Source organism: Dermacentor albipictus, unplaced genomic scaffold (genome assembly GCF_038994185.2).
Source record: "Dermacentor albipictus isolate Rhodes 1998 colony unplaced genomic scaffold, USDA_Dalb.pri_finalv2 scaffold_24, whole genome shotgun sequence".
NCBI lineage: Eukaryota > Metazoa > Arthropoda > Arachnida > Ixodida > Ixodidae > Dermacentor > Dermacentor albipictus.
In genome coordinates, this window is record NW_027225578.1 from 952,391 (window position 1) to 965,566 (window position 13,176).

Consider the following 13,176-nt stretch of genomic DNA (forward strand, 5'->3'; position numbering starts at 1 on the left):
TTATATTATCCGCTATACTTTAGCGCAGAAAGAAATTGTATGACGTATTTTCGATTTCCAGCAGCTTCCGCCACATGCGGGCAGTAAAAAGATGGCCTTCGAGATTCGCGCATGCCATTCTTATGAAACCTTCTCTGGGCTGTAATTTGAAGAAATATATTTATAAAGGTTTGGTAAAAAAGAAAAAGAAAGGTGTGGAAAGTGACGGGGTGGGTCCCCTAGCCCAGAACTCCACTGGCTTGTGTGGTCCGCCGTGCCTGGTCAAGGCTGGCGAGCCAAGTCTCCCATTGCTCCCTTCCGGAAAGTTTGCCGCCTACTTTCAGCTGTTTTGAAGCCCATCCATGCCCACCCACGACGCCTTGCGCTACTGCCCGTGCATTGACCCGTGCTACCTGCGCCGTCACTTCGTTTTAAACGACTTGTTGCTTTCGTCACCCTCTACTGTAGCATTAGAAATTGTTGACATGATCTCGGAGGTACACGTCCAGTGTGCGATGTTTCCGTGCGCGTTGTAACTTATTCAGTCAGAAAGCATCAAATCTACGAGGAATAATCGCTCGTGTGGCGCGGGTTACACCCGTGTCATCCGCATTGCTTTCGTGTTGGTGTGGTGAATGTGTGCGTATTGCCACAAGTGCGTTTCCATTGAGCGGCCGTGGTATTGCGCTCCTGTCGTCCATGCCTTTGTATTTATCGTGCGGCCCACGAATATTCCTGGAAAAAACCGCATGTCTCCGCCGCGTGAATGTGTCCTATGTGGTGGGTGCCAGAAATGTGCGGCGGTGTACAATATGTTCGCAGCCAAGTGCTACCGTGCATTCCAGCGAATAGACGCGGCTGCTTACGCGCGGTTTTATTCAGTGTTTCTTCATTAGCTTTGTGATTTACTTGCGTCTGCGATAGAATCCACAAGGTACCCCAGTTGAAAAAGTCAGCAGGAATTCATGTCGCAACTAGAGAAATTTCTCTTGTACGACAGGAGTTCCTCGCGTTTCCGTAGTTGACAGACATTCCTGACGTTACGGCAGAAAGTCTGATGTCGCAACAGAAGCATTCTGTCGCGAAGACCAAGATCTCTGAAGTCGCAACAAAAACGTTCTGTCGCTACAACAAGTGTTCTGAAGCCGGAACAACAGCTTTCTATTATGACAGCGACTCTGACATTACGACAGCAATTCTGACGTCGCAACAGAAACATCCGGTCGCGACGGCCAAGAGTTCTGAAGTCGCAACAGAAGCGCTTTCCGTCGCTGCCCTTTAAAATTGTTTGTCAGTTTCGCATCGGTGGTGTGCACTGTACTTTTCTCTTGCGCGGTATTCAACCGTGCTTCTCTCAAGCCGGCAATGCTGATAGCACCGACACCGATAATAAAGTCGACGTGGCCAACTGTTATAATTGTGCCGTGACGACGCGGCACCTACCCGCCTCCTCAAAATCGGCCGCTGATCAAAATCATACCATCTGCGGGAATGGCTGCGTATCCGTTTTGTTTTATTTGGTAAGATGTGGCACACAAGCCTGTGGACTTACATGTGCGGTTACACTGTCACATTAGTTAATTTCCCAGAATTATTGCACAAGCTTATGCGAAGCGGAAAAGAAGTTTTCGCTTGTTCCACAAAGTTGCGTGAAAACCTGTCTCGCTCCGGTCTCATTAATCTGGTACAGCGCTGCCGTGAGAAGCCAGTATGCTGTCAGAATGAAGACTCATCCACGAGTGTTTATGTAGCTATTTTGCGTTGAGCACACGAATTATATGCGCGCTCAAAAGTGTAAAAAGCGAGAGACAACTGTCGAAATTAGCAGTAACAACCCTAACAATGTCCCCGGCCACCGTTGTCTATTTCTGAATTTCTTATTCAATATGCATGTCGTACAGCAAAATTGATGTTCTATCACTGCACGATGTACTACCTGTCGATGGTAACAACACTTGTGCTCTTCTAGCGATGCGGCAGCTGACACAGTGGAGGGAACCCGCATCTTGGCTTTTAAAATACAAATGTAAACAGCAACGCAGACGGCGGTTTTTGCTGTTGACATAGCCAAAATGTACGCTGAAAGATGGCGGCGCCGTGGTGCAGTGGTAAGATGCTAGGCTCGCGGTCCTTAGGTCCCAAGTTCGAATCCCGGTTGAGGAAGTATTTTTTTTAATACTTTTTTCTTTTTTTGTACTAAGAAATTTACATTTTCCTTAAAGAGGTCTCTCAATTTTTAATTAAATATTGATCAGTCTGTGTTTTTAAAGTGGGACATGACATCACATTGTGACTAATTTTCTGTTCTTTGCCTTCTTCAATAAGTGTCCTGTTCCTGCTTGACAGTAAAATGCCTCTAGTGGGGTTGAAATATAATAGCAATCAAGCTGTAGAAATCGTACTATAAAGCAAAATTTTTCTTCACTATGTGTATCACGAACCACCGAGTACACCCACCATTCACCCAGCATGCACACCATTTACCCACCATTTACATTTCACCCAGTGCGTACATGCAGTATTCACTCAGCACATCCATCATTCACCCACCATTCCCACAGTTCACCCAGTATGTACCCACCATCCTCCCAGCACGCCAGCATTCACCCACCATTCACACAGGTCACCCAGTAGTCATCCCACCATCCACCCACTACACCCACCATTCACCCATCCCGCCCACCACTGAGACAACTCACCCAGTATGTATCCCACCAATACATCCCACCATCTACCACTGTACCCACCATCCACCCATTATACCCACGATGAATTCCACCATCACCACCATGTTTTCCATCATGCCCAGCACATTTTACATCATGCCCAGCATAAAATTCATGATGGGCAATGCTGGGATTTTCAATAGGGAAAGTGTTCATAAAATGCTCCTTCCTTCTACGCTTGAATGATAATAATGTAGATGTCTTCATATCAGATGGTATAGAATTACAAACAGAAATGCCTGTAAATGCGACGGTAGATTTCCCATATTTAGGTCTTGCTTTGGGAAGGAGGAGATTGAGTTGGGCTGAAAATCTTGTGTTGTTATAATTGATGAGGCTAAAGCGAGTAAAACCTGGAATATTAAACTCGGTGTTTATAAGAGGAAACATAAATAGTGACAGCTTATGATTTAATAACATGCGTAAAGGTAAAACATTTAAGGAAAGGAATATGGGAGCCGAGGGAGATGTATGCGATTGGAATGCAAATAATCGTAATGCCTTACTTCTAGCTGATGAAGATGTGTGGCATATGTATTACCCCAAGATGACAGGCGGTATGAGAGATGACTGTGTATATACGCGTAATATAAAGACATGCGAATGGGTTGCTGAAAAAAGAGCGAGTTTTTATGATGATGTGAATACCAAATGAGATTTTTTGAATAAGTGATTGAATTTGGCACTGGAACTTTAGGTTCTCCTCTAGCACTACACCAATAAATTTAGTAGACGCGGATCTTGCAAATACATTATTATTTAGACACACTACAATAGAGTCAATGTGCAAACTTGTTGAAGAATGAAATGCCATAAATGTTGTCTTAGATGGGTCAATGGTTAGCTTGTTTTTTACACACCATGAATGAACATTCGCTAGGTCAGCGTTAAGTTTATCCTGCTATGCGAATAAATTTTTCTCTGATGCGAAAATAGTGGTGTCATGGCGTAAAGGAGGCAGTGTGCATGTGTTAATATTTCTGGCAAGTCATTAATGAATATGAGAAATAAAAGTGCCCCAAGTATTGATCCCTGAGGGACACCTGTATTACAGTTTTTGATGAGGAGAATACACCATTAACTTCGACTATATATTGTCGGTCAACTAGGTAGTTGCGAATTATTTGTAAAGGCGGCCCAGAAATGCCAGACGATTCAAGTTTACTTAAAGGAATACGATGGTTAATTGTATCAAACGCGTTAGTGAAATCAATAAAGGCAGCACCGACTAAGAAGCCTTGATCGATGGCCAATTTAACCCTCTCAGTAGGAGTCATAAGCGCTAATTCAGTTGAAAAATTGTCACGAAAACCAAATCGATCAGGAGTTATAGAGTAAATTTGGATAAGTATTTAGTTAGGCGATTGTGTATTAGTTTATCGATGACCTTACTAAAGAAAGACGAAATGCAGATAGGACGATAAATACTCATGCACTTATGGTCACCTTTTTTAAATACTGGGATTATTTTACCTGTCCTGAGGCGATTAGGAAAGATGCCATCTATAAATAATCTGTTTGCTATATGGGCTAACACAGGTGAGATTTCGTTAGACACAAGCTTAATGCTAGAGGGGCGTATCAAGTCGAGGCCCGGACCGGTTGTTTTAAGAGAATTGATAATGTTATATATATCTAGCGATGTTGTGGGGAACTGGTAAAATGAATGAGAACAGCGCGGAAAACTAAGCAACGTTAAGTCAGGCTGACTAGCGTCTGCAATACTAAAATGGTCACTGAAAACCTTAGCTATATCTTGAGGGTCCGTAATACTAGCAGAATTATGGTCCACACCCGATATGTGATTTTTAGTTTTACTGATGCTTAAGAATTCTTTAATAACCTGCCAGTTTCGTCTGGTATCACTTCCATTTTCTCGTATTTTATTTTCGGAGTAATTACGCTCGGCATTTATTAAAGAGGCTGTTAGAACAAATGAATATGTGTGGAAGCGTAATCGCAACGCATTATTGAATGGCTGGGCTTTAAGTTTCTTACGAAGATTATCTCTTTTTTTAATAGACCGCAATAAAGAATCACTATTCCAAGGCTTTCTTGGCGAGCTGAAACACCGCGTCACAGTAGTCTTACTTGTACATAACTTAGAGCATTCGGATATTTTTGCAAAAAACGATTCAAAAGCCCTTTCGCCACATTGCTCTTCAAGGATGCTCATATCATCATCTCATCATCATAATCACCACCACCACTATAGTCATTGTCCTGTGCTATCATTCTCAATTCGCATGGCTTCATAGTGTCAAGAAATACGCATTTGGTTAAGCTGTTCTTCATACACTCCCTGGACTACCTCGGTTGGGCAGATGACATAAATAATGAAGCGGACAATGGGCCCACAGTTCCCATAATTTAGCTGCTAGAGCTCAGCCCGCGTCAGGCAGAGGTAGGGAGTTGGGCTACAAACTGTGTCAGAAACTGGTATTTCCTACTCCTTTCCTATAATAGGAATATCAACGTTATCGAAAATATAACCATCGTTTAAAATTAAGTCAAAGTGCAATTTTATAAAGAGCTTAATTTTCTCCTGTGCTTCCTTTGGCATCCTGTGCACGGTTACATCAACCGTTTCTTACGCATTTTCATGATGTGGAACGACGGCAAAAATAAAGGAGCAACTTCATCGAATGACGGCCTCGTGCTTGTGTGTGTGTGTGTGTGAAAACATTTATTGGAATGAGGTCCGGAGGCTCGACTTCTTAAGTCAAGGCGGGCCGCTTCCACGTTGGCACTGTCAGGCCAAGCCTTTGAGCGACATCATGGGCCCTCTGGACGGCCCTTAGTTGGTCCTGAAACAATGGGCTTTGAATTCTTTTCTCCCACTGTGTCCATTCTTCAACGAGGTTGGGGAGAGTCGCGGGGCACCCCCGCCAGCATATGTTTGATTCCAATGATGCCATTACAATCGTTGCAGTCCATCCTAATCTCCCTCTCTGGATATATTTTATTAATGGTGTACGGTGTGGGATATGTACCTGTTTGCAATAAGCGCAGTGAGACTGCCTGAGCCCTGTTCAGTTTTGAATGTGGCAAAGGGAATTGCCTGCGTCCTAAATAGTAGTGTTTGGTAATGTCATTGTATGTTATTAAATGATCTCTAGATTCCCTGGCTTCATGGTGAACGTCTCGGTTGTTACTGTCACAGTTAGCAAGTCCTTGCGCCAAGTCATGAGCTTGTGCCTCCGAAATTACGAAAGTTACTCCTCCAAGTTCCTGCGAAAGAAGGGAGGGAATGGTGTTGTGAACTCCTGGATACAATACATTTATTACCATCTAGTATTGTGTTTCGTTTCTCCCCGCCTTTCACACTGTTTGCTTTGCTCGTTAAACGTGTCACTTGAGAGGGAGTTGCCTTCCGTTGTCTCTCTGGCTTTCTTGTTTTTACTCGCATCCATGAAAAGTTCAAAGCTTAGACCTTAGTTTGGAGGGCGTGTTTCGCGACGTCCATGGAAGGCTTGTTTTAATTGGGGAAGTTTGGATGCTCGAGAAGCAAGTTAATTGCTTTCGAAGGGTTTCCTAAGCAGGTTACAAAGTTACTGCCGTTGAGGAAAGCATGAAAGACTTAATTGCTTTGGGAAGGCGCCGTTTACCATAACATGTACGCCTCGTGTCACGTTACTCTAATAATTTTTGCGCGCTCATTGATCGGCGACATTAAACTAGTTTTTTTATTTATTTAATAATACTGTCAACATTCATAGAGGGTCACAAGACAATACAATTACATACATCGAATATGTACAATGCCAATGTACGTAAAGTAGCTTAACACATGTCAATTCACAGTGATTAAGATGTTCACCTGAATGATGTTCAGCGCACTTCTGACATTTATAAAAGTACTTACAATGAACATCAAGTCGCACATATCACTTGGCACTTCAAAGCTAAATTGGAAACTCCCGTAAATACGCCTAAGCAGCATTTTCAAAGTTGGTGACATCTTTTAGGCTAACAATAGCGTTTGGCGATTGGTTCCACATTTCTATTGCATCCGGGAAAAAAGAATATCGATATGTATCAGTGTTCGTACGATACGGCTTTATGACGTAGTCGTGGTTAGTTCGCGGGTTTCTTTTGCCTGGAGCGTGTAGATATTTGAGCTTATCAATGTTAAGTTGACCCTGCATTATTTGATAAAGCATCTTCAGCCTATATTTCTTTCTATGTACTTCAAGAATATCCAAGTTGCAACGTTGTAACATAAGCGTGACCGATTCCTTCCTTCGGTACGTCGAACAAATGAAACGCGCCGCCAGTTTCTGTATCCTTTCCAACTTTCTCTTAAGCGTCACTTGATGGGGACTCCAAACAATGGCTGAATATTCTAGTATCGTCCTAATGAAGGTGGTGTATACAATACGTTTTACATTACGCGATGCATGTTCCAGTTTTTTTCTCAGAAAGTATAAATTTTGATGGGCAGTCATGCAGACGTTATCTATATGTTGGTTCCATGTCAAATTTCATGTTATTGTTACCCCTAGATACTTAAACTGGTGCGCATTCTTCAATAAATGTCATCCAGTGCTATAAAAAAGGAATAGACAGTTTTCTTTTTGGTGTTGTGTGTATATGTACAGTTGGGATCATTTATTTCCATTTTCCATTTCCTACACCAATCGTCTAAATTTTGCAAACATTTCTGAATTTTACGCTGGTCATCAAGTTTAGTAATTGTGGTGTAAATTAAGCAGTCGTCTGCGAAAAGCTTAACCTGAACACCCTCTTCTGCAACGCTACTAATGTCAATGATATAAAGGAGAAACAATAGTGGTCCCAATACTGAGCCTTGGGGCACTCCTGAGAGTACAGGTAATGAATCTGATACATAACCTTCTAGTTTAACTACCTGCGTACGGTTGGTTAAATATGCTTCAATTCATTTTATTATGAATTCATTTATTCCTGCATTACGTAATTTGATGATTAATTGGACATGAGGTACTTTATCAAAAGCTTTCGCAAAATCCACCCAAACCACATCAACCTGTTGTCTTATATCTACTGCACCCGCAAAGTCATGAATTGTTTCTATTAACTGTGTAACAGTTGATAACCTGGTCCTAAGGCCATGTTGATAAGGATATAGCAAATTGTTCTGATCTAGAAACCTGAGTATGTGTTTTGCTATTATATGTTCGGAGGCTTTGCAGGTAACTGAAGTAAGTGACACTGGACGGTAATTTGTTGCCTCTCTTCGATTACCTCCTTTAAATACAGTATCACGAATGCGGTGCGCCAGTCTTGCGGCAATGAGTGAGTTGTATAAGATTTTCGAAATATGACAGTTAGATAATGTGGCATCCATTCTGCGTATCGTTTGAGGAATACTGCAGGAATATTATCTGGTCCGCTCGATTTTTTCGTATCTAAATTGAGTAGTTGCTGAAATATTCCTTGCAGGTTGATCTCAAGGATTTCCATTGGAACAGTAGGGGGAACATGTAAGGCTTCTTCCAAATTCACATTAGTTTCTGGGACGTTAAATACAGATTGGAAAAAATGGTTAAGATTGTTTGCTATTTCATCATTTTCTCTTATAATGTCACTTCCATCATGAATTTCGTCAATAATTTCTTTCCTGTCGCTAAAATATCGCCAAAATTTTTGAGGTGAGGACCTAAGGAAATCACTGAGGTTTTTTTCAAAGAATGTTTGTTTAGATTTAGCCAAAGTACGTTTCAGTTCAGTTTTTAAATTGGCCAAGACCACTGGTGACTTGCTCCCTTTACGCCATCTCTTAATTTTTCTTTTCATATGAATTATATCTCGGGTGATCCAAGGACTTGTCTGCTTTGTTTTTTTAACCCGTGATGGAACATATTTGTCCATGCAATGACTTATAATACATTTTAATTCCTGCAACAATTCTTCTACTGTTTTTAGACCAGCGGTACTCTTGAAAGTATAAAATTGAATCTCCAAAAAATCAAGAATCGAAGTGTCATCATCCCTAGCATAGACTTTAATTTTTACTGGCACATAGCTCTTTATTTGCCTAGTTGCTCGGATAGGGACATCGAGACAGATCATCCTGGGATCCGATATACCATCTTCTACCGTCACATTGTAATCATTTAATTTATTTGATAGGAACACCAAGTCTAGTATTGACCTTGACGTCGGCGTAATTCTGGTATCTTCAAGCACGATTTGTTTCAAATTGTACGTAAACATACCGTCTAGTATTTTTTCAGCGCTTACTGATTCCACACCACTATACGAAAATGTTTTCCAATTTATATGTGATAAGTTAATATCTCCAGTCATTACCAACCTAGTCTTCCCCATTTACATGAGAATATAAAAACTTGTTCAAGTTTTCGAGAAACTCAGGGGAGCTTGAGGGTGGCCGATATACAACTCCGATAAGGAAAACAGTACTTTTACAAGTTATTTCACACCAGAGAGTTTCTGGTACTTCACAATCAATCAACGAAGCATTGAGAGAATTTTAACTAATATACACACCCCACCTCCACGTGAGTCTCTGTCTTTTCTGAATATGTATTAACAGCGAGGAACAGTGCAATCATTCGGTACATTTTCATGCAACCATGTTTCAGTTATAGTGGTCATGTGGGGATCATGCGAAAGCAATAAATACTCAAAATGCGTAGTCTTATTTACTATACTGCGTGCATTAAACGAGAGCAATCTTAGCTATTTTTTGGCGTCTCAAATGAGATGCATGAGCTATCAGATCCATTTGACTTAGTTGATACAACGCGCTCACTTCGCTTCATTTGATCAGTATCACGTTTGCCCGAGTGCAAGTAGCGCTTGTCTCTGACGTCATCCCATGCGTATAACTGATCGTTTATCCGAAGTTTATCGTGCACAAGAACTACGTTTGCGCCTGCGTCCCTGTCCAAGGCAGCACTTTCCCACAATTTCTTTCGTATCTGCACTGTTTCCTTCGCATAGTCATTGCTTAAACTGATTGAAGTTCCCTTTAGCTTTGCGCCGCTTTTGAGGACGGTATCCTTTTCCTTGTAGTCATAAAATTTCAAGATCACAGGCCTTGGTCTATGAGGATTTACTTTGCCAATCCCGTTAATTCGTTCCACTGTAGAGACTTCTATGACAAGAACTTTAGAAAAAATATCATTTACAACGTGTTCTTTTAACAATTGTGCAGACTCGTTGGTGCTTTCAGTAAGACCAAACACCATAATATTATTTCGTCTGCTTCTATTTTCATAATCTGTTTTCGTATGGTGGTCTCCAATTTATCTATTCTATTTTTCATTTCGTCGAACATGGCTAGTACACTTTGCATCTTATCTGTTTTAGCATTCACGTCTGCAATTTCGTTCCTAATATTATCTATCTTGCGATCGAATGCATTTTGATTTTCAAGAACTTCCTGCAAGATTTAAGCATTTTTTGAGCCTGGATTTTCCGCAACATCCCCGGCCATTAGCAGCAGCAGCAGTATTGACCAGCAATCCACCAAAATAGCACAACATCTACGAGGGCATGGCAGGACTAACAAGCATCTATTATCACTACGATACGTAGAGCAGTAACTAACCTGCAATAGCAGCAACGGCGTTTTAGGCATCGTGCTTGTCAGCCAAGTGCCATGCCCTCTGAAGCCGATGTTCTCGCGTTGTTCCTTTTGTAGACTGGTCGCTGGTGACGTCATACCCGTGGCAGCAAGTTCGGAAAATGCGCACTCCAAGCTTGCATTTCTGCAAAGTTGCGCATCGACGACGAAAACGAGGCATCCGTCGTCCCTCTTCGACATTCCGACGAGAAACCACGGCAGCATCTGCAATAGCAGCAACGGCGTTTTAGGCATCATGCTTGTCAGCCAAGTGCATTGCCCTCTTTTCTCACCCTCCTTTCTTATGTAAGAGTAGGGCATTAAAACGTTAAGATCAAAGCTCGACTAAGAAAATTGTGAGCGAGGAGTATGGCACTTTTCAAGACAAGCCATACAAACAAACGCTTCGATGTTGCCGATGCTTCACCTTCTGCATGCGCAGGATCGGCTCCTCTGAACATGTGGCATATGAGGTGTTATTATTACTCTTTGTTTAGGCGGCAGATTACCGATACTTACTACCCTTTTGTGAACTTAGAACCACTGGTAACTGTAAAGAGCGTTTCCTTTTCAGGTGCTGAGAAAACTAGTGTGATAGGGTGATTGTGCAAGCGATCATCAGAGAGAGTAGTGTGGCAATCTGAAGGCCAACGTTTCTTTTCGTTTTAGCAAGAGCAAAGATGACAACGTCTTGGCATTAGTGAAGGCCTAGCGGCCAACTTAGCGGGCGATCTTTAATCCATCTTGCCGGTACGCGTTTGTCCGCACGCAGGCGGTCAAATGCTCACCTTCGCAGTGACGTCGACTATACATACCATGTCTGAGTGACCAAATGCATTACGACAGCAGTACACTGTCGCAGCGTGAAGTTTTTCCAACGTTGAAATATGCCCCTACGATACAGCGGGTAGCGTATATCGATGTTTGAGTGACTGATACCAGCCACCGTGGCGTGATCCAGAGTGATGTGGAATTTCTGAGCCAGAACAACAGTGTCGTTTATGTCAGCTTGTAGTCCTAGTAGCGGCATGGAGAAGCCACTTTGTCTCCGTTTCGCAGTGTATTCCTGGCAAGGTGTAATTTTTTTGGCTTGCCGCGTCTAACGTCCCCAAGCAACGCTACACTGTAAACGAAAATAAACCCAGCTGAGAGTTTTTAAGAGGTGATGTGCCCTAAAACCTCCCCTCCTCAAATATTTACTCCGATGTACGGGAGCAAAACAGCGCCATTCGCTCGTTTCACTCCGCTGGCTAGCTGCGGGAGTATTAAGGCGACATGACGCGATTTTACTCCGCTTAAAAATCTTGTTCTACCGTGAAACACCGACAGGGAGTTTTAAAAAACTCCCCTCCGCCGACACAGGTTGGTCACGTGGCGCTTCCCATGAGGCTGTGCGCCTCGCCAACGACCGGGCGCGTTCAGCGGAGCGGGCAGTGCTCATGGTTGGCGGTTTGTTTACGTCTGTGAAGTGTCGTTCCGTGACAGCGTTTCGTCAATTTGTTTCCCGTATCTCCTTCCAGAAAGTGTTATAGGCATGCCTGAAGCTCACTGTATCTCAGCTTCAAGTACATTAGCTGTGATCACTTTGCTGACAACGATGATTGCAAGAGCCACGTTTTCAAGTGCGGAAAAAGGCTTAGGTATACCTCGAAGCTGCTCACTGGCTCGTGATGTCGGCTCACGTTCTGGCTGGGTTTTCGTGCTGCGTCACCCTGTCTTGTGTTCTTCAGTATGTGAAATGCGACTACTATGTCCTTTTAAGTACATGCCGACAACGTCCAGTGCAGTGTTTGAAAGGACCGCGTAGCAATGGCAACAGCAGCCACTGGTCGAGCGACAACATCCGTGCTAGTCGCGCATGAATGGCGTAACCCAAGTTCGTTGCGGTGCTGTGTTGCCAGTGAGAAAAACCGGAGTGGAAGCAACTGTTTTTATTTATCTGTGAACGGATATCCTCGTCCGAAGAAAAACGGTAGGACATAAGTATGCGTGCTGAAAATAAAGCTTCTTATTGAGCGATGTGAATCGAATTGTTATCGCGCATATGGGTTTTGGTCACGTCGTTGCTTCCGATATTGCATTAACATTACGCTCCATCCGAGACACTGATTTAGACGCATGCCTGCTGGCTCGGAGTTTAGGGATTCACTCGACAGATCAGCGATGTAGCTCCTTTTCGCAACCGAGAAACATTGCTTGGACGCAGAGCAAGTAGTGCGGTGTATAAAATGTATGTCTGCGCATTTTTCGGTGTTACGTCGGCTGCTGCGGGTGATGCTCACACGTAATAATTTCTTGCTACGCTACCACTATATCGCAAAAATTTAATTTTTCTATGCAGCACATGCACTTACATTTTTCGTGCTTACTGTAACTAACGCACTACTTTTTGGCCGCGAACGCCGGCAGTGTGCGAAGTCGCTTCAGCACTCACAGAATGGCATGATAATTTTGAAAAATAACGCCATTAACTTTTTTTCTCTCACTATTTTGAATTAACAGTTTTGTGTTGATTAAGGTATTCTGTTAATTTCAAAGAGGCAGATCTCGTATGAACGAGCATGCGAGTCGTAATTCTGAAAACAGCACAGCTGCTCCCTAGGCGGTTTCGAGGCACACAGTATCGTGGCTATATATACTGGCACCGTTGCTTCTTGAGTATTGCGTGTACGTGGGATGTCTTTCAAATTTCTGCATTGGGCGTTTCTGGAATGTTTATGTATGTGATGATATTGTGTGCTTTCATTGACTTGTTTCGTCGAATTTGACGCGGTCTCGTGTGCATATTTCGAAATTTGACCACCAGCCTCTGCATGTAAACATGCTCGCTCAAACTCACGCGATGCCTCTTTTTATACTACCGTTGCACCTCGAAAACACTCCGTCAATCGCAAAGTA